Here is a 22319-nt window from a genome sequence, read left to right as displayed (position 1 = left end):
GATTCTTTAAGGCTATTCTTTTGAACAATTCTTTTGGCAAGAGAAATAAAAGCAAAAAAATTAGAAATATATTCAAACTAAAGTCAGGAGAAAATTATATGGCATTTTAAATTTAAGAGGAAAAGGTGGAAGATACAATATTTTTTAAGAGCTAGGAAAAGTAACTGTTGTTTTATTTTAGCTGGATTGACTGGTCGACGAAATAATTTATTTTTTTATTAAATATTTCAATTTTTGATAATTTTTGCTTAATATTTATTTGTACACAAGATAGATGAAAAGAATCGTTTCATGATTGATTTTTTTTTACATATATATATTTGTAACAGAATGACAATATACAACAATGACGTATACCAAGCATATTTTGTCATTGGCTTAAAATAATGAATGGTGCTTTTCCTCACCACCCAGGAGGTAACACCAATGGCGCATTAGGTTTTTTTAGAGTGGACCTTCGCCTGGAGCCCTATTATACCACATTATATATGTCTATCTTTTATAGACAATATATTTTTGTACATCCTTTACAAGTGGTTTTTTGTGGACAAGATATTTTTATTTCTTTTCAACAATTATTATTGCATATTATTAATGATGGACCAGCAATATCATCAATATCAGCAGCATATATAGTAAGACTCTCTTCTTATGATAAGTAAAATATAATTTATCCAACAACATAATAGACAATGATTTATGTTAATCTGCATAGATAAAATCGGTTTCTTTCTTTTTTAGTGCGAATTTGAATACACAAATAGCATTTATACAAATAGAAAGTTTATTTAGTTTTTCTGTTTTTAAGTCTGATAGGAAAGAAAATTCTTCCTGGCATTCAAATTTGAAAAAGATCTAACAGCATTCAAAAGAGATTTCAAATTGAGATACTTAAGTTGGAAAATTTTTTCCTACTTCTCCATTACGTGTCTTTCTTTCATGTCAAAGTAGTTGTCATATTCTGATGCTAAATTTATGGTATTTAAAGATTTTTTCTGAAAATATTGAAAGTTATTACATACAATTTTAAAAATGTCTCAAATCTGGTCTCAAAAAGTGTTTAAAAACTATTGTTAAAAAACCTATTGATTTAACTGGAATAAATGAGATTTTGTTTTCGAAGTTAATTAGAAAATTACACATTTAAAAAAAAAATTTAAAATATATTTTAAAAAAAGCAAAAATACATTTATGACAGGATTTTGCATTATAAAAAATAAATATTTTCTTGACTTTGCTTTTTATTTATAATTATTTCGATCAAAAAAACTTTAAACTTTTACATTTTAGTTCCTGAAAAAATTTATTATATTCTTAAATAACACGCTTGGGATATTTAATAATATTATTATTCATAATTCATGATCTTAAAAAGTCTTTGCAACATTCCAGTATTTTAATACAGGCCACATGTGCAGTCAATGCAGCAGAATAATTAATATTTAATAAATTTTGACAAAATTTTAACTTTTTTTGAAAATAAATATTTTTCTATCATGTCAGATGCATTGTTGCATAATAAAATAATGATATTTAAAAATGGAATGTTTTCACATTTCACATATAATTGTATGAATTAATTTTGACACACTGTTATTTTTCACATTAATATGAATTTAACTGATTGTGTGAATATCTAATGTTTCAGGATTAACATTGTGAACAAAAAACCACTTATTTTTCAAATCAGCTGCTTTGTCAATAAAAATAAAATAAAATGATTTATATTTCAATAAAAAATAAAATAATTTTATATTTTGAATACTGTGGACCACACAGTCTCAACTGGACCATTATATTCAAATATTATATTTTTGTTTGACTCATATGTGTATATTTTTCAATATGTTAAAATCTTCTACTTCTTGGAAAAACCTAAGAATTTCTTTTGCAGTTTTATGCGAAATATTCTTATCAGCAATTAACGCGACAAATCGAATTTCTGCTGCTTTCTTTCGTTCTTCAAACGACGAAAGTGTTTCGTCTCTCATATTACTATTTTCATCCATATTTTCATTCATATTTCCATACTCTGTTTCTATTTGTTTTTTATTTTGTATGTGTGCTTTGCATTCCCCGTGGCGATAAATTTGCGATAAACCACCGACCATAGATTTTTCACATAATGTGCAAAAAAATGAATATCTGTCATTTGGCACTACACGTAGCCATGGCTTAAACAATTTATTCTCTAGCCATTTAAGATTAAATTTACGTCTTTCTACTATTTTCTTCTTTGATTTTTTATTGACGTTATTTAATAATGATCCACTTTCTTTCAAATTCTCTTTATGACATGCAGAATTTACATGTCGTAAAATATGTGTGTTGCATGAAATATTTTTGTCGCATATTGTGCAATGATAAAGGCTATCGTCAGATGATACCTTGCGTATCCAAGATTTAAATCGTTCATCATTGAGCCAGGCTTCTGCAAAACTTCGCTTAGCTCTTTTCCTCCTTATGTTATCACACATTTTACATAGAACTAAAAATAGAAACAAAAAAGAGAATATGAATAAATAAATAAATATGAAAATATATAGAAATGTGAAACTGTCACGGGACTTACAATCGGAATTGTTTCAGCTTCTTTGAACAAGATTTCACAAGGAACGTATAAAAAATATGTTCACTCTTGAGTAGAAGGCGACAAAATTATCTGATAGAAGAAACAAATGCCGTGATAGAAACACTGTGTAATAAATGGACAATGCTGAGTGCTTCAGTTTTCAGTTTGCTGTGAGATCATCTTGGGTGCGTTCATCTTGGGTTATGCACTGCAAGTACTGGCAGTACTACCAATAGCGTTCCGATATAGATAGCAGTGCACTGCGAAAGTACTATCATGAGTATATGACGTCATTAATTTTGACGTTATTTCCTGTTGCGATTACTGCAACCGGCGAGGTAAAGCACTCGCAGTAATCAAGATGGCTACCTCCATGTGTACGATGGAACTAACTTTTAAATTCCATATCTGAATATAATGATACAATATTTTTAACGTAATTTTTACATTTTATTCTAGGTATTTTAATTTGTCGTCTCATTTCATTTATTAATTCCATTTCCAAATCGCTTTCACTTGATGACTCACTCGAATCATATATATTCTCGATTAAATTATATGTAATTAATGCAATAATGGTATTATCCATTTCACCAATTTTTCACTCGATGATTATTAGCGAAAAAGGTTAGTTAAAAGTCTGCTGAAAGCGTACTGTAGTGCGTTCCGTTTTACTATTTTGCAGTAGCTTCAAAGTGCACAAAATTAAAAAGGAACGCTGTCAACAGTACACTTGCATGACGTCATAGTGCCAGTACTTGCAGTGCATAACGGAACGCACCCTCAGTTGAATGCTGCTCGATTATCTTACTCAGATGTATAGAAGAATTATTTATTAAAGCCAAGCTTGAAACGAACCTTTGCTTCTTTCTCCTTTCTTGTGCTTTTTTTACTGTGAAATATCTGCTAGCCGCCAGAGAAAAACCAGAGAGAAACCTGAGAACGGCTAACGCCGGCCACCAGGATCTGCGCCTCGTGTACTAGTGCGCCCCTTGACAAAGTGAACATAAACTACGTCGTGACGCTCGGTAAAAAGCAGGGTAAATGGTTCGATTCCGTGATATGGTTCATATCCGTACTATTCAGCTAAGAACGAAGTTGAAAACCCACTGGGTATCGAATCTGTAACTTTTTCTAAAGTGAAAACGTGAAAAGTGAAAAATTTCCGCCAATAGCACATGGATTTCATTTTAAAATCAATGTGTGATTAGCAGAAATTTTTCACTTTTTACGTTTTCACTTTAGAAAAAGTTACAGAATCGATACCGAGGTTTCGTCTTTCGCGCGTAGCGTTCGTGTAATTCAAGGGTCCTAATTTTTATGACGTTGACTTTGGGCAATACATCAAAAAATTATGTATGTATACATATCTTTTTAGTTTTTCATTAATTAATTTTAATAAACGCTGGCCTTATAATGCGTGGGACTAATTACCCGTTCAAATACCATCGGTTTAATTCTAGTTTTATTTATAACTGTTTTGGTCTAAAAACGTTAAAACATTTTAAATCTTGGCTAAATTTTAATTATGCGATAATTAGAGCAATGTCGAAGTTGAAATTTTTAAGGGAATGTAAGAGATATTGTCTGTTTCCCAACCATTTGCGTAATTTCTGTAACAATAAATTCGTTTTCTACCACTACAAATCAAAAAATAGGATGCGTGGTTTGTTGCATAACATCAGAACTGAAATTCTTAACATAGAGATTTTTGATTTATATAGAACATTAAACTCACTTAATAAAAAACGATCAAGGCAATTCCAAATTCTCCAAAATCTTTTACCATCTTATATCTGGCAGGAAATTTTAAATCACCATTGCAATTCCTTTTCTTTGTTCAACCAAAAATTATATCTCATACATAAGAAAAAATTCCTATGGCTGCGTAAATCGCATGAAACAGAATACATTAAAAATATTGATTCTATTGAATTGAAAACAACGGTTTCATCGACAAACATTGTTGATAACACTGTTTCTGCCAACAGTTTTCGTTGTGCTACACATAATCCTTTACAACAAACCAACCAGAAATGGTTTATTAATTTAACTGATAAAAATATTCCCCCCAATGTAACCAATCTATTACAATTGGGAGGTGAATTTAGTCTACCAGTTAACTTAAATAAAAAAGTAGCTATACACGAATTCATCAAAGATATAGAAAGCAATTCTAACGGGATCAGAAATCGTACTTCGATTCGTAATGCTGCCATTCCACAATTTTCATTATTTTTAAACAAGAACGACAAAAAAACGGACATACAAGAAAAATTACTTCACATGCATAAAGACACAATTAAATTCTGCAATCAAAATCCTAATATTTTATTTACTAGAGCAGATAAAGGCAGCATTACAGTCGCACTAGAAAAAGAATTTTATATAAAAAAAATTGAGAGACTCCTAAATGACGATTCTACGTATACCATAGTTAAAAACAATCCATCAACAAAAATAGAAAAAGACCTCAATATTTGTTTAAAAAAATGGTTGAAAAAAGATTTCATCAACAAAAAAGAATACTATTATTTATTTTCAAGCGACTCTCTTCTTCCTAAAGCCTATGGGCTCCCCAAGATCCACAAGGAAAATATTCCTTTTAGATTAATAGTTTCCTCAATAAATACTTCTCTATATAATATTGCTTCCTTCTTTCATAAAATTTTAAAAGATAGCCTTCCTAGAGCGGACAGTTTTGTAAATAACAGTTTTGATATATGCAACATTCTATCAGGGAAAACAATACAAGATTCCGACATAATAGTTTCATTGGACGTTGTTTCATTATTTACTAATGTTTCCGTAGATCTTGCATTAAATGGTATCAATAATAGATGGCATTTTATAGAGTCACACACAAAGATTCCCAAAAATGAATTCATAGGTATGATAAAATTTATATTAACTTCTACATTTTTCACTTTCAATAACATAACTTACAAACAAATTTATGGGACTCCTATGGGTTCCCCACTTTCTCCGATCATTGCCGATATAGTCATGCAGGACTTGGAAACATTGGTAATTAGTAATTTAAATTGCGAAATAACTTTTTATTTCCGTTATGTAGACGACATTATTTTATGCACTTCCGCTGACAATATTACATATGTTTTGAACGAATTCAACAATTATAATGATAGACTACAATTTACATTGGAAAAAGAGGATAATCGGTGTATAAACTTTTTAGACATAATGATCAAAGTAATAGATAATAAAATTTATTTAGATTGGTATCACAAAAAGACATTCTCAGGTAGATTACTTTCATTTTTTTCAAATCATCCAACTTGTCATAAAATAGGAACAATTTATAACTTGGTAGATAGAGCTTTATTACTATCACATCCGCAATTTCACAAAAAAAATATAGAGAAAGCTATTAACATTTTGCTATCCAACGGTTATCCTCTTGATCTAATTTTCATAAAAATAAAACGCAGATTGAAAAATCTCTCAACTAAGAAATTTAACAAGCCTAATAATAACAATATAACAGATACTAATAATATTAATACTAACATTAAATATTTTGTCATACCATATATAGAATCAATATCTGAGAAAGTTGCTTCAGCAATAAGAAGACCTAACGTAGTGGTAGGATATCGTTGCATTAAAAAATTGAATGACTTCATAAAAGTTCATAAGGACAGAAATAATTACCCCACGAATTCTAACGTTATTTATAAATTGAATTGCAACGATTGTGACGCCACATATGTCGGACAGACAAAAAGACAGTTAGGAACGAGACTTAAAGAACATAAAAATAATATAAAATTAGACTCTGCTAGACATTCGGTTGTCACGGAACACATTCTAAACGAACAACATACATTTGACTGGGACAATATTAAAATTATGGATCATGAAAAGAATTACCATAAAAGACTAATATCTGAAATGATCCACATTAAAGAACAGAAAAATGGAATTAATTTAAATAAAGACACCGAATTGTTATACAGTAGTTATTTTGACATACTTAGTAAATTTGCTGAATCATAATTTAGAAAAAACATTGGTAATAAATAAATACATCACGCTCTCTATTTTGACATTTGTTATTCAGACTTCGCAACACACACTTGAAATATCGGGAAAAAGGACTTGTTAAAACGATAATGTAAGTTGAAAGATTTTTTAATTTTCTCTGACATTGATTTAATTCGCGTATTACATCCGCAGCATGTTTAAATGTCGCATAACTTGGCATCTCAGACCAACTGCCTTGCATATCTATTGGTCAACAGCGAAGAATCGTTTTAATTTTATATTTTAATATTTAACTAACTTTGTATTTTTAACATTTAACTTTGTATTTTAATATTTAACTTTTATGTATTGATAAAGACTGTAGTGCAGTCGAAACGTTTACAATTTATATCGTTTCTGTAACGAAATGTTACTTTAATTATCTAACTATTAATAAAAATTTTTACACCTTATTTATTTGCTCGTTTAGTTGGCCTACTATATTTGATTTTTTTAATTGTGCATATCTTTTTAATTTGCTTCTTATTAAAATATTTTATTATTTATTTTCCAGCCCAAAAGTCATTATATATAGAGATGACTTACTAAATATTTGAGATAGAATAGAAATATTTTTTGCCAGTAAAGGGATAGGGTGTAAAGCTTACAATTAATTATTGTCGAAAAAAATTAATTTAAACAATATATGGCAATTTTTATATTCGGCTCGGTTAAATTGATTTTCGAGAAGTCGGCGTAGTACATACACTATAAAATATGCGGTTATCATGCTGTTAACTCGGGTGCAATTCATGTCATTGACATTTTTTCTCATTTATGCAAATTAGAATATTTAATTATGTAAAACTATTGATTTAATAATTTTTTAACTTTTTTAACTTTTGCAATAGCGTTTTATTTGCTTCATTTTATATTAGATAAAATGTATAAAATAAGATTATGTAAAATAAAAATTGTTTAGTTGTGTATCAGTATAAAACATTGCCTTACAAGTGCAAAAAGAAAAAATAAAACTGTTAAATTAATTTTATTTTACATAAATAAATATTCTAATTTGCATAAATGAAAAAAAGCAGTGTGAGTGATAAAAATTGAACCCAATTGGACTTTTAATTACCTGTCTAATTAAAAAATTATCCGATTTATGCCGTGTTTGGTGTTGTTTTAATCGCAAAAGTTTCATTAATCCATTAAAATTATTTTCAATTCAATTAAATGTAAATTAAAAATTTTAATTTTTATATACATATAAAATATTTGGATTCCTAAATTATTGCACAGATAGGGAAAGATTCCCGAGACGTCGAAGCGACAGCGAGAACCAGTAAAGAGCGAGCGAGATGGCATATCATTAAAGAGTTCCGAAGTCTCTCTTCATGTTTTTCGTTTCTATCATTTTTCGTCTCATATTCATAGACTTTCATATTATATGTTAAGGTGCGGTCACATGAAGCGTAACTTACGTACGCGTAACTTGCGGTAATTTACGCCGACCAATCACATCGTCTCATTTCAGTATCAGTGTCATGTCCTAGTGACCTTCCTACTCTCTCTATTCCTAGGCTAGAAAGAATGGGGCGTTCTCTATTTTTTATGAGGCAACCTGCTTACACCGGCTATACCTCAGGGACGCCGAGAGCACGGACTATACTGTGGAACTAGGGACCGAGTATTGGGACGTTGGGGATGGGGAATTCTAGTTACTAGTGAAAAAAGGATTTCTACTAGCGATTCTTTCTAAACTATCTAATGAATTTATCAATTGATCAACCGTAATTTCCCCGTTTAAGTAGTTATTAATTAGTAAATTCAATAACGAAAATATTATATAACTCTCGAATCTAAGGTCTTGAGAATCCCTCATGGGGTCCTATTATTAAACGATTATTTAATTTACTTGAGTTATCGGTTTCAGTAAAATCTCGCGTTTATCGTGTGCAATAGATCAGGAATGTTATCTAAACAGACGAGAAATTGGTCTAGATCGATGTTTCCCTCTAAAACGTCTGTTAATAGGGCTATAATTATACTTATTATTGTATGAATTTCTTCGTTAATCAATTTCCGATTTTCTTCAATAGTAAATTCTGATGACATTTGAGAAATGATTCAAATATTCAAATAACTAGCGTATTGATTGATTTTAAATGAGATATCCGGACATTGTTCTTCCAAGAATTTTATTAGATCCTGAGAGATTTCCTTCTCTATTTCCAATACTAAATCGCACAGTTCCGTGAATAATGACGATTCGAAAAAGTCGTCGTTGAAATCAAAAGAATTAGATAGTTCGCCAATTGAGGGTTCGATCTTTGTGTCTGGGAAGGTTCTTTCGTCCGTAAAGAGGGTTTTGTCAAGGGCTTGTCGCTGAAGCCAACGTAAGGTAGATGCGGCGCGGTTAGCACGATACTTTTTACCTGCTCTACGATTACGTTTCTTTCGATATTCGATCTTCTGTTTTCGCGTCTTCATGAGGCATAGAATAGTAGTGAGGTATCAAATTTAATAAGGAGATATTGTTAGGGAGATATTAATAAGGAAAATGTACTGATGGAGATTGCATCAGTGTCGTATTAATATCTTTGTTAATTTACCGTTGGATCCCGTCAATTGAATTTAGGTAGACAATAGGAGAATAGTTACATATTTAAATAATTAGCATGTTGATTGATTTTAAACGAGATATCCGGACACTGTTCTAAGAATTTTATTAGGTCCTGGGAGATTTCTCCTCTATTTCCGACATTAAATCGCAAAGTTCTGTAAATAATGATGATTCTTTTGGCAAGGATTCTATTCCAGAGTCAAGGGGAATTCCTTTGTCTGAGATTGGTGATAACTCTCGGAAATTGGGTCCGAGATCAAAATAATTAAGTGTTTCTTCTATTAAAGAATCGATTGAACTTGTTAGTTCAGGAGTCGTGAATTCAAGGGAATTAAGAGGTTGATTGATTGAGGGTTCGATCTCAATATGAAAGGGAGTTCCTTTGTTCGCTACGAGCCTATTGTCAAGATTTAGCTCAATAGATGAAGTCTTCAATCTTTTTATAGTCTCCGGAGAAAAGGTAATTTTTTCACACGTTTTGACGCGAGGTTTATTATTTGTTGACCGTCGTGCGACACAACGTAGAGTAGATGCGGCACGTTTAGCACGAACTTTCTTTCCTGCTCTGTGTTTTCTTTTATTCCGACGTGCGATCTTCTGTTTTAATGTTTTCATTTATAATACGATATAGAATAGTAGGAAAATGGTTATTAATTTAATATAAGGGTACAATTGAGAGGGATTGCGTCTATTGAACTAATTCAAATTAACTAAGGAATTTATTAAAATAATGTTTGTTAAATTATTGATCTCCTAGTATCATTTTATTAGGAAGGGGAGAGGTGAGGGAAATGTCTACAATACAGTGCAGTGAGGTGCACGACATAGACAATAGCGCTCTTAGAGGTGAAGGAAAGTTGGTGGGAGAAAGGTCTTTGGTGCGTTATTCCGAACTCGGTGCGATAGAAATATGAGAATGAGAATGAAAGGAATCATTAGAATAATAACAGGAGATCTGTCTTTATGTTAGAATCTAATATTGATGTAATTTCTTATTGATAGGATATTTGGAAGGTGATTGGATAATCCCCCCCGTCGACCACCACCTTGTCGTGGTGGGGGGGCTCACCCTTCGCAGGGGAATAACCTTGCGAAGGGTGCCAAGAGTGATCGGTACCTCCTGTAGGGAAGTACACCGGCCCTCCGGTATAGGAGGGCACCCTCAGGGACTCTGCAGGGGGGGGGTCATGTGCCCTCCCTGTGGGGTACGGGTCTCGCGCACCCGGGGGTCCCGAGCTGGTGTGTGTGTTTATGTCGGGAGCGCTGGATCAATGATCCCACAGGCCATGTCGGCGGGGACTCCGGTCCCCGGCAGGGCCTCTTATGCCGAACGGGCTGTGGGTGAGATCTGGTTGGCTCCCGGGTGAATGTGTGTGTGGATGGGCCTGGTGGGGCCAAAAGGGCTTCGGCCCGCCACCCTTGGAAGGCCACCAAGTAAAAAAACCAAAAAACAACATGGATGGGGCGAAAGAAAACGCAAAAACGTACCGGCCCAGGGGAATCGGATGCTTCAGGGCCCGGTGGGGAGGGGGGTACAGTCCCGGCCTCCGCCCCGTCGTCAACGAGCGACGGGCTGAGAGCAGAGGAAGGAGCGAGATCTGGGGCTCCAATGGAGGTGGAGCCCCAGACCTCGGACGGCGAGAGACTGGCAGGGTTGCTGCCAGGTCTCGAATGAAGAGACATTGCCCCGTACTGGGAGTACGCTGATGCAGAGATTCCCAATGCGGAGCAGTTTTATAGATCCCTCGACATACTGGAGAGTGCGATGTTGGGGATCAGGTCGTTCATAGGAGGCATCGACCTCCTTCTGAAGGGGAAGGACGCGGACCTGGTGAGGGAGGACATCGGCATTCAGGTGAAGCGCTTCACCAGGTTCGTGCAGGGCTGGGCGCAGAATTAGGCATACATAGTCGCTGACTTAACACGCCGTGAATGCGCCCGGCTTGGGGAGGAGATGAGTGCGCCCCTGACTCCGGAAGGGAGTTCCGGGATCGGGGGGTGCAGACGGGGGCGCCCCCTGGTCCCGGAAGGGAGTTCCGGAGTCGGGGGGTTCAGACGGAGGCGCCCCCTGGTCCTGGAAAAAAGCTCCGGGAGCGGGGGGTGCAGACGGAGGCGCCCCCCGGTCCCGGAAAGGAACTCCGGGACCGGGGAATACAGACGGAAGCGACCCCACACCCCGCAAAGAAGTTCCGGGATGAGGGGACGCAGACAGAGGTGGCCAGGGCGTCGAGGGCCATGGCTCCTGTGCCGGTGGGGCTGGAGGCCAGGCTGGAGGAGATATCCTCGGAGCTGGCAGCCAGCTCGGACCGGCTGGGGCTAGTGGAGAGGCGCCTCGGCGAGATTATGGGAGGGGAGGGGGTCCAGGGGACCCTGAAAAGGAGAAAGGAGGAAAGTGCCGCCGCTGGGGAATAGGTGAGGGTGGTAAGGAAGGGGAATGGGGATGTAAGGGGGGAGAAGGGAGGGAGGGGGAGAGGGGTGAAAGGGAGAGGGACTACCACCACCACGGGCATCACCAGCACCGCTAATAGTGGTGAGGAGGGTGCCCCCAGCGACGGAGAGGGGAGGAAGAAGAAGAGGGGGGGTGTTGGCGTCGGTGGGGCGACCGACGCTAACGCCATGGGGGTAGCGAGGTGCTACCGGTGTCTGTGTGCCGGCCACACATGGCACCGGTGCACCTCGCTGGTGGACAGGGGTAGCCGCTGTTATAACTGCGGCTCCTCTGGCCACAAGGCGGCAGGGTGCCTGGCTGGCCCGAGGTGTCCACTTTGCGTGGACTTCCTCCGGCCGGCCAGGTGCCGGCATAGGCTTGAGGAGCGGGGGTGTCTTATGACACCCCCTGCGGGGCCTAGGGGTGGGGGTCTCCCTCCCTCTTCCCCGTTGTCGGTGGTCGTGGCTAAGGTCGCGGCTATGTGCGGCGGCGGGGATCGGGGAAGGGGTACCCATAAAACTCCGGCGTCGTCAAGCGCCGGGTGAAGGTGTCGGGGGGGACATGGGAGCGCCTAGGCGCTCCCCTCCCCCCCGCACTCTCCGAGAGAGGAAGGGGCCCCCCTGGCTGCGTGCGGACTCTAACCCCCCTAGGGAAAGGAAGGATGCCGCAGCTGGGGGGACCTAGAAAGGGGGGGCCACGTATCCCCTGCGGGCGGACTTGTCCTTCCGTATGGGTGCCTGGCCCCCTCTCACAGACGGAGACGTGACGCGTGGGGCCCTCTTACCGGAAGCCTTAGAGCACCGGTGGGAGGGCAATAACGTCCACGGAAGGGGGTTTCTCCCCTTCTGAGAGGAACTCCCTGATGAGGGCTCCCTCAGTGAACCGCCGAACCGGACCACCCTCTGGGGGTCCGGGGGTTGCGACACTGGGGGGGGGCGAGGGGCGATGGCTCGAGCGGGAGTTCTCGGGCCATGGCTCCGCTCCTCAAACTCTTTGAGAGGGCGTGGCGTGGGGTCAATGTCGCCCTGCGCCGCAACCGCGAAGAAACCCGTACAATGACGGGGAGGAGGGTGTCGCCTTCCGCGGCACCCTCCCAAGGAGGGATAAGGCGGGGGGGGGGGGCGGCTAGACGGCATGGGATTCCAGCATCCTGGCCGTCCCCTGTACAACGCCCGCGAAGGACATCCTCTGGGGTTTTAGTGCGGTAGGTCCTGTCCCGGCTCTCCGGCTCGCCGATCCCGGCTCTCCGGCTACGGCGGGCCGGCCAGGCGGGGCAGGGAGTCCCACATAACCCCCGCCTCTACCCGGAGGCGGACGGTACCATGAGGTTTCCCCAGAGTTACCAAAAAAAAAAAAAAAAAAAAAAAAGGTGATTGGATAATGATCTGTGTGTTTAACAGATTCCTACCTTTAAGACGACGAACTCTTCGTAGACCTGTGATGTACCTGGCCAGCTTCGCTCCCTCGCAAGGACCTCGGTCGGGGGTGCTTATGGCGAAATCAAACGCTCGGTCGTACGATGCTCTGAAGTTCTTTATTCGTCTTTTAATCCGGTTACAAATTATGCGCGATTAAAAATTAAGAAGTCAGCGAGTTCGACGGCTAACCCGTGACTTGAACAATGTACTAAGTTACAAATTTACGCTGGGTTACAGCGGTTAAGTGTCGTTGACAAAGTTATATATTTCGAGATTCGCGTTATAGATTGTTATGATGATTTTAGGATGGTACGAAATTGTTGCTGCACTTCTTGGCTAGCGACAATTTAAAGTGTACACTGTAACTTTTTATGATGATATGCGGTCCCGTGATTATGATGAAATGCCGTCGTCCGGCCAGACTTTCTAGGGTTTATATATCCCTCGAAACCGAAAAATTTTGAGGTCGAGTGCGAATTTTTGGGTGGGAGGATTCCCACGAAAACGCTTTTCCAGGAAAATATCATAATAAATTTTCTTATAAGAGAAGGGGTGGTTTGGGGGTTCTGAGAAGGCACGAGTGAGCTCTTCTTATGACCAAATATGGTCAAGAGAGTCTATCATGACCATATAAGGTGATAGACGACGAGAAAATCTAAGAGAAAATAAGTCGTAAAAGTCTATGATTTGTTGATTCTCGAGGCTCGTGACGTGCAGGTGTTAGCATCCCGAAAGACGCGAGATTGCTTATCGTATCAAGATCGGGGGCGGTCCGGCAGACAAAGAAAGATCAAGCGGTAGCCGCACGTTGGGGTTCTATTGTTCGCTTGCTAGCTTCTATACGTTTCTGAAATCGTTCTCTATATAATTCTCTGCTATATTCTAGTTGTTGCAATTTTAATATAATGAAATGAAGTTATGATTGCTAAATTATATAATTATGATTTCAGAACGTGGTATATTCTTATATAGTTACGATGAAATGTCGTTATATTCATGGAGTCCTTATTTATGTAAATATATTGCAAAAGGAGAATAACATCACTGATACTAAGTTGCAAGAATCTGAGTAGTTTCAATCATTAATAATAGTGATAAAGATAGTAAGGTTCCATAAATATAATTACAATTGAGGCGCATCGTTTTTGTTATCTTATAATTCAAAGAAAAGATTTTATGGAATATTTTATGACAAATAGTCGGTCATTAGAATTTATCAATTTTTATAATTCATTCACCATTGTGTGATTAAAATATCTATTCAAAGGATTCGTCATTTTAACTATTCCATAAATAAGATTACTCAATTTCAAACATGTCGATTATAGAGTTCACACATTGATTAATAGGTTGGCACACATTGATTATATTTTGCATTTATCGTTCATACCGTTAGGGTGCGATTACATGGACGCGCGGAAACGCGGAAACGCGGAAACGCGGAAGAGAAAGTAACTAAACTTTACTAGAGTCCCGCATTTCCGCGCGTTCCGTTCCGTCTGTTTTGATTGCCTTATATTACATGGAGCACATTTTGAGCGGAAAAGCGGAACTCTAGTAAAGTTTAGTTACTTTTTCTTCCGCTTTTCCGCTCAAAATGTGCTCCATGTAATATAAGGCAATCAAAACAGACGGAACGGAACGCGCGGAAATGCGGGACTCTAGTAAAGTTTAGTTACTTTCTCTTCCGCGTTTCCGCGTTTCCGCGTTTCCGCGCGTCCATGTAATCGCACCCTTAGGGTTGTAAGAGATGGCGATGTCTAGTAATTTATAGATATACGCTTGTTGTGTTGGATTGGTCGCGTTGCTAGTCCCTAGACTAGTTACAACTAGAAGATTTCCTATGTCGGTATTACTAACGGTAAATAATAAAAACGTCTAATTCTAAATTAAATCATTCTCAAAATAGTTAATTATATGGGTTCTCGCAAGAAATGATGTAAAAGCAAAAAATTTAGGGTTTCGACCAATGGCGGGACGTCACAATTAGTGTGACGTTCCGTCTATTTTAATTTTTTCGTTCTCAGTATAATTATTGCGCGCTATTCATATTCTTGTAGAAATAAGACTACAATCATTATATCTTAAACTAATTGCTCTAATTCGACTATTTTTGTATTAATAGTTAAAACCATCAGATCTGGGGTCCTTCGTCTAGGAACCAAGCACCTCTCTATCTAGTCCTAACCACGCGACTAATCAAGCATCATCTAGGGACCCCAGAAACAGCATGTAACTAGCGGAACTAACCAGATATTCCCTTACAGGAGCACTTATTGATACACCTCTATTACAATAATATTAAACAATATAAATAATAAGTATGATAAATATTAATACTATCAGGCACAAGATTTAAGGATTAAGAATGTTAATTTACTCCTCCCTAAAGTAAATTGTAATGCAACGCGATGTATTATTAATTCTAAAACAACTTATTCTTTAATCAAATTTACAGAATCCTACTCACATTAAAATTCATATGATAACTGAAAATACACTAATTCTTCCAGAGTTCATACCTAAACATGATTCTGTAAGTACGATTAAGAATTACCCAAGTACACATTTGAATATGTAAATCTTTCAATATTGCATTAATGAATTATGGATCCATAAATAATAAATTATAGACCTTTTGATTAACTATAAATATCATATATCATAAATCTAGTATGCCACAATTGATCGATCAATATTATTAATGCGTAAAAAGACCAAACAAAGAGCAATAAATGTACCACTAGACATAAGTATTCGTAGAAATCGATTTGGCGACACGATGGCTTGTAATTTGACCTCGGCATAACTCCCTTGCCGCATTCCTGAACTTTAGGAAAAAACCAATGCTCTACGCCGGACCAAAGATTTAGAAGGCGAAATATTATTATTTTTATCATTGTAAGCTACAACTATCAAAAACTAGCCCTTGAATCTTTTACAGAATAACGTTGCACGCTTTAAACAAAATCTTACAATTATTATCATAACAAATACCTAAAGAATTACAATCTCCACATTTTGCAAAGGCTTCTAGGGCACGCAATTTAAACCTTTAGTACAAATTATAATGACAAATATTAATATTTCATAAAATAAGCAATTCAGTAAAGTATTGTAAAGATTTCCATTCGACTATTAAGAATTATAGTTATTCTGCGCCAACGAATTATCTTCGCTGCTGGATCATCCTCTTCGCCGTTGTACTCCCCTCTTCGATGATGCAAGCCAAGTTCTTAAAAGAGTTCTTAAAGAGACTTAAAAGTTCTTAAAACCTGTCAAAATCTAAGCACGCCCCGGTCCTCCAAAGGGTATATAAACCGCGGATTACGCGTCCTGCGAGCACTCCGTGTCAACTTCTAGAATAAAGCATTTTGTATTACTATTTTCCAAAGCCTACACTTAGCCGACTACTGTTAATCGAGCTATTCGTGTCAACTTGTACTTAGATCTTTTCGTGATTTCTTATGCTAGTCTATCATTCTAGTTAAACTTATCTGATAGTTTTAATTCGTAAACTCCAATTGTACGATTATAAGTCACAGACTTAGAAATTGTTCATAAAGGAAGGAATAAAGAACTAAAGTAACATAAAATCAGTCCACGTCTGTTTTACCAACTTCATCCTGAGACCGAAATCCCCCAGGAGAATTACAGCCTAGGCATAGCCACCAAGAACAACAGAGAAGATTTTCATCTCCGTGTGGAATCAAGTGAGAATTAATCTCTTTAACTCTCAGTTCAACTTTATCATTTTCTAATAACTAACTAAATAATACAATAAGAATGAACATACCTCTGTAGATGGCCAACCGGAAAAACAAACTCGTCCGTAAGAAAAAGCGCACTCTTCATTAATTAAGAAATATAGATCTATCGCGAATAGTTTATCAAATTCTAAAGAGAGATTATCCGGAGATAAGCAATTACCCGAGTCTCAAGGGGTAATTTCTTCTGACCTACCTCAAGGTTCAAGATCAATCGACAATTTTTAATATAAAATAGAACCTTTATCTCCAATTACTCTTGAAGAGATTGATAATATAATTAACGAATTAGTGGAATCGTCTAAGAATTCCTACCAAGACTTTACACTCTTCTAAGAATATAATTTTCCTGCTGTCTCTCTACCCAAATTAGTAAACTCAGGACCGCTAGAGCCTGAGGGTGCCGTCACATGCGGCGTAAAATATATACGCCAGCGTATGCGTAACTTACGCCAAACTCAATCAACCAATTACCTCGTTTTAGTTATCATACGCAAATTCATCTAGTGATTTAACGTAATACCGATACGCTGAATTCAATTTTTTGCGTAAGCTGCCGAAAAGTTGCATAGTTACAACAATTGTATTTATGCGATTTGCGTATAATTTCATAATTTTGCGATGTGTGCTGAAAAAATGAATAACCAAATTTGGGTAAGAACAAATTTTAGAAATAAAAATTATCCATTCAATTTAGATATAATTCATCGTTTGCACAATATAACAAAATAATTTTGAGATTATCTCTGGTAAAAATTATTTTCAGAATGTCTCAACAATTTTTTTAATTTTTTTTTTTGAACGATGTGTTAATTCATATAGAAAATCTTCAAAATTTTTAAAATCTTTATGAATTGATGCATCTTTCAAAAATGTTCAAAAAAAGGATGCTAAAAATTGTTCTGAGAATTTCTGAAAATTAATAGTATTAACTAATTCATTATATATTAGCACTTTTGAGTATTTAATTGCTGAACTATATGAATGAAACCTGTTAAAATAATATTTTTATTTCTTTATTTACATATTTTCTTATTTATTTATTATTATTTATTATTAACATACTTTTTACTTATACACGCTGCACCTTATCCATTTATTTCATCATTACATACTTAACCTAAGCTATGATTACGCATATTTTACAATAAATACCAGGTACCTATATCACATGGCGCGTATTTAGCAATACGCCTAAATAATAATAACCAATAGAAAATCGATTTTAGTATTTCTGCTGTGTTCTACAACAGAAACTCTAATCTTTATTGGTTAGATTTATTACGCTTTACACGAAATTTAACGAAATACGCTCCATGTGAAAGAGCATTTTTTAAATGGCGTAAGTTCTGGCATATTACTAAAATACAAAAGTACGCAGCAGTACGCGCGTACGCTTCTTACGCCGCATGTGACGGCACCCTAAAGGTGCATCCCGATGAAGGAAGAAATAGCGGAAAGGAACGGTAACGGAAATAAAACTAGATAGAAGACTAACCAATTAGAATGATTCCGTTCAATTTCATTCCGTTTTTTGTAGTATGGGTTCCCCATGGCAAACATTTTATGGAACCCGGACCGGAATAGAAGACATAACCTGTTAATCGCGTATCATACGTAAATATATTATATTATTTTACAATAATTTCGACAGTTCATACGACATGGTAAGTATTCATTGTATTTTATCTATTAACAGTGTTGAGTCCTGTGTATGCAATTTCTAATATTTAATATTTATGTTTAATATTTTCTCTATTGAATCTTACGTACTCTTATAACAATATATATATTTTAAATTATTAAATTAAGGCCATGTGTAACGAGCAATACGATATTATTTTATTATTTAGAGGAAAATTCTTAATTTGAAATAATAATTACACAAACGTTTCGAGCACTACTTGCTCCTCTTCAGTGCGCAAAAAAATAGTGATAATAAATAACGATAATAAATAAATACATAAAATTCTAATAAAAAATCCGCAATACATAGTCAATATAAGTTATATAGTTAAGTCATAGTTATAACGCAAAATATATTTACAATGAATTGAAACCATTAAAATAGTTCGACAAAGTAAGAACCCAATTAGAAGCAGAATGATTCGTCCGGTTATTCATAAAATATTTTAGAATTATTAATAAAAACTCGGAGTGACACTTATACATTACTCCAAACGAACCACTTATCGTTATTTGACGAAAGTCCCTCGATCTGGCAATGATTATGTCCATCCTCTCCAAATTATTTGATATTTGTTAACTGAATTTAAAGAATTTATTCAATTGTAAAATAAGATTCCACTAATGTGTATGTAAAAAGAATTAAAAATTACAAATTAAATTAAATACTAAAATATTGAACCTTTATGCTTACAAATTGTTCCGAATAACTTGAAATAGTATTCCTACGGGAAAAAGTAATGTAAATAATAGTTTTGAACTTTACAGCAAGCTAGCGGGTAAGAAAATTGGTGCGGAAGATATTCTAATATCATTAGACGTGGTTTCACTATTCACTAACATTCCGATAGATCTTGCAATAGAAAGTGTGAGCAATAGATGGAATTATATCAATACACACACATTAATTCCAAAAAATGAATTCATTTCCATGGTTAAATTTATATTGTCGTCAACATACTTCACATTCAATGACATTGTATACAAGCAAGTTTATGGCACACCTATGGGTTCCCCGTTATCGCCAATAATTGCTAATATTGTTATGCAAGATCTTGAAGAATCAATAATTAATGAATTGGACATTGGTATCGAAATATATTATAGATATGTAGACGACATTATTATGGTGGCACCAAAGAATAAAATTGATAGTTTACTGAATAAGTTTAATAGTTACAATCAACGACTACAATTTACGATTGAATACGAAATTAATAGAAGCATAAATTTTCTGGATTTAAACATTAAAATAATAGATAACGTCATACACTTAGATTGGTTTCAAAAAAAGACATGTTCAGGTAGAGTACTATCTTTTTTATCGAGTCACCCTATGTGCCACAAAATAGGAGTAATTTATAATCTTATTAATAAGGCATTGTTATTATCTCATCCCATATATCATAAGAAAAATTTAGAACTGTGTATTAAAATATTATTGGACAACGGTTACCCTATTCATTTAATCTTTAAAGAAATAAATAAGAGAATAAGAGTTTTAAACAATGGTCAGTTTAACAACAATAGAAAAAAAGAAATTGCAGAAGATAATAGAAAGAAAAAATTTTTCGTTATTCCATACATTAATAACATTTCTGAGACAATAGCATCGACAATAAAAAAATCAGATTTCAGAGTAGGATACTGTTGTCTAAATAATCTTAACAAATTAATTAAAGTCCACAAGGACAAAAACGTGCATAACAATAATAATAATGTTGTCTACGCGTATTTCGACATTCTAGAAGAAATATCGAATTTTTAGACTTATGTAAATGTTTATTTTGTGAGATCTGACACCTATTTATTCGATTTTTAAAAGACTAGACAACAGTCAAGTACTAACAATAAGGCCAACAACAATTAGAAGCATCGTCATCTCAAGTTATTCGGAACAATTTGTAAGCATAAAGGTTCAATATTTTAGTATTTAATTTAATTTGTAATTTTTAATCCTTTTTACATACACATTAGTGGAATCCTATTTTACAATTAAATAAATTCTTTAAATTCAGTTAACAAATATCAAATAATTTGGAGAGGATGGACATAATCATTGCCAGATCGAGGGACTTTCGTCAAATAACGATAAGTGGTTCGTCTGGAGTAATGTATAAGTGTCACTCCGAGTTTTTATTAATAATTCTAAAATATTTTATGAATAACCGGACGAATCATTCTGCTTCTAATTGGGTTCTTACTTTGTAGAACTATTTTAATGGTTTCAATTCATTGTAAATATATTTTGCGTTTTAACTATGACTTAACTATATAACTTATATTGACTATGTATTGCGGATTTTTTATTAGAATTTTATGTATTTATTTATTATCGTTATTTATTATCACTATTTTTTTGCGCACTGAAGAGAAGCAAGTAGTGCTCGAAACGTTTGTGTAATTATTATTTCAAATTAAGAATTTTCCTCTAAATAATAAAATAATATCGTATTGCTCGTTACACATGGCCTTAATTTAATAATTTATCATTGTTTTTATTGTCATACGAGCTTGAGCATTGGTATGTGATGGTTTGATTAGGTATTAATTTTGCATATATATTTTAATTTTTAGGAACAATATAAGTATGGATATTGCGAGTGAAAATTGAAACATGAACAACTTGCACAGCATTCTTGTTTTGCTAATAATTTGGATTCTCTAGTAGTTGATAATGAAAAAATCGTTTTCATAAGTGGTAATATAAATTTGGCCTTTCTGTAACAATCCTTTAGATAATTCCACCTCTTTTCAGCTTCGCTTGGTGTATATGAGTCTAAAATATTATATTATATTTATTATATTTATGCGAGACGAAGAAACGCGAGATGCAAAACGCATATTTACTGTGATTAATAAATATCACGAAGTGATCCATCTCGTGCAAATAGCACGTGGTAAGATTTACGGCATATTCGCGCAATAGAATATCCTGAACGTCCTTGTCTTACTTGAAACTCGTTTAAAAGTCATAGTCCACTAATGTGTTCTTTTTTTTGCACAATGCCGATAATTGTACAAGAATCACTGTTATGATAATAAACTGATAGTAAATTGATAAATTTACTGTGATTATTAAATATATCACGAATTTAAGCGATTCACTCCGTGCTAACAGCATACGATGAGAAGTGCTTGTAAGTCATGACTCATTATTTGCGCACTGCCGGTATTCGCACAAGGATCATTGTTAGTTGGCGCTAATTGTTCAGATCAGCCAATCGGATCATATATGCAATGGTCTTTATCCAAAAAGTGATTCCTGGCGCGAAAGTTTAAAATAGAATGTTTTACTCAAGCATGTTTCTTTTACTCATAAATTTTAATATATTTTAAAATTATTGTTTGTATTACTTTTTTTTATTATAAATTTAATACAATTTTATTTATTTTTTAAATAATAAAAATAATTAATATTAATATATAAAATTAATAAATAAAAATTGTACAGTGTTTAATAAATTGCATTTAAATACATTTATAATATAAATTACATTTAGATATTTATAAATTTTAATATTTTTAAGAGAATATAAGTCATTAAAATTAAAATTATTACTTAAAGTATTTGTATTTGCATTTGTAAATATATCGATTTATTATATAAAGTTTTATCATTTAATGTATTTCTAACTATTGTGTTTTTATTCTTTAATTAATATTATGTGTGTGTGTGTGTGTGTGTGTGTGTGTGTGTGCGTGCGTGTGTGCGTGCGTGTGTGCGTGTGTGTGTCACAATGTGAATAATGTTAGTTATTAAGCAGTTTCGTTTATCAGTTACATTCAAATAAAAGCGCGCCCAAACAACAACATGGCGGATGATTGCCACAAA

At 35.3% G+C, this 22319-nt stretch overlaps 2 long non-coding RNA genes across 2 annotated transcripts; one reads left to right on the top strand and one right to left on the bottom strand.

Moving 5' to 3' along the window:
• Positions 1–1208: 1208 nt before the first annotated feature.
• Positions 1209–3537, bottom strand: LOC146723664 (uncharacterized). Its single transcript, XR_014924446.1, has 3 exons — positions 3431–3537; positions 2573–2980; positions 1209–2488 (listed from the first exon to the last, which is right to left on the bottom strand). It is a non-coding gene; the product is annotated as an uncharacterized LOC146723664 (long non-coding RNA).
• Positions 3538–18199: 14662 nt separating this feature from the next.
• On the top strand, positions 18200–21549 carry LOC114942694 (uncharacterized). The gene is made up of 3 exons (XR_003821858.2): positions 18200–18264; positions 18339–18465; positions 21062–21549. It is a non-coding gene; the product is annotated as an uncharacterized LOC114942694 (long non-coding RNA).
• The last annotated feature ends 770 nt before the right edge of the window (positions 21550–22319 follow it).

This window comes from Nylanderia fulva, unplaced genomic scaffold, assembly GCF_048542155.1.
Source record: "Nylanderia fulva isolate GAGA-0341 unplaced genomic scaffold, ASM4854215v1 Scaffold178, whole genome shotgun sequence".
Classification (NCBI taxonomy): Eukaryota; Metazoa; Arthropoda; class Insecta; order Hymenoptera; family Formicidae; genus Nylanderia; species Nylanderia fulva.
Note: the sequence above shows the minus strand (reverse complement) of the source record. Positions and strands in the feature narration are given on the sequence as shown.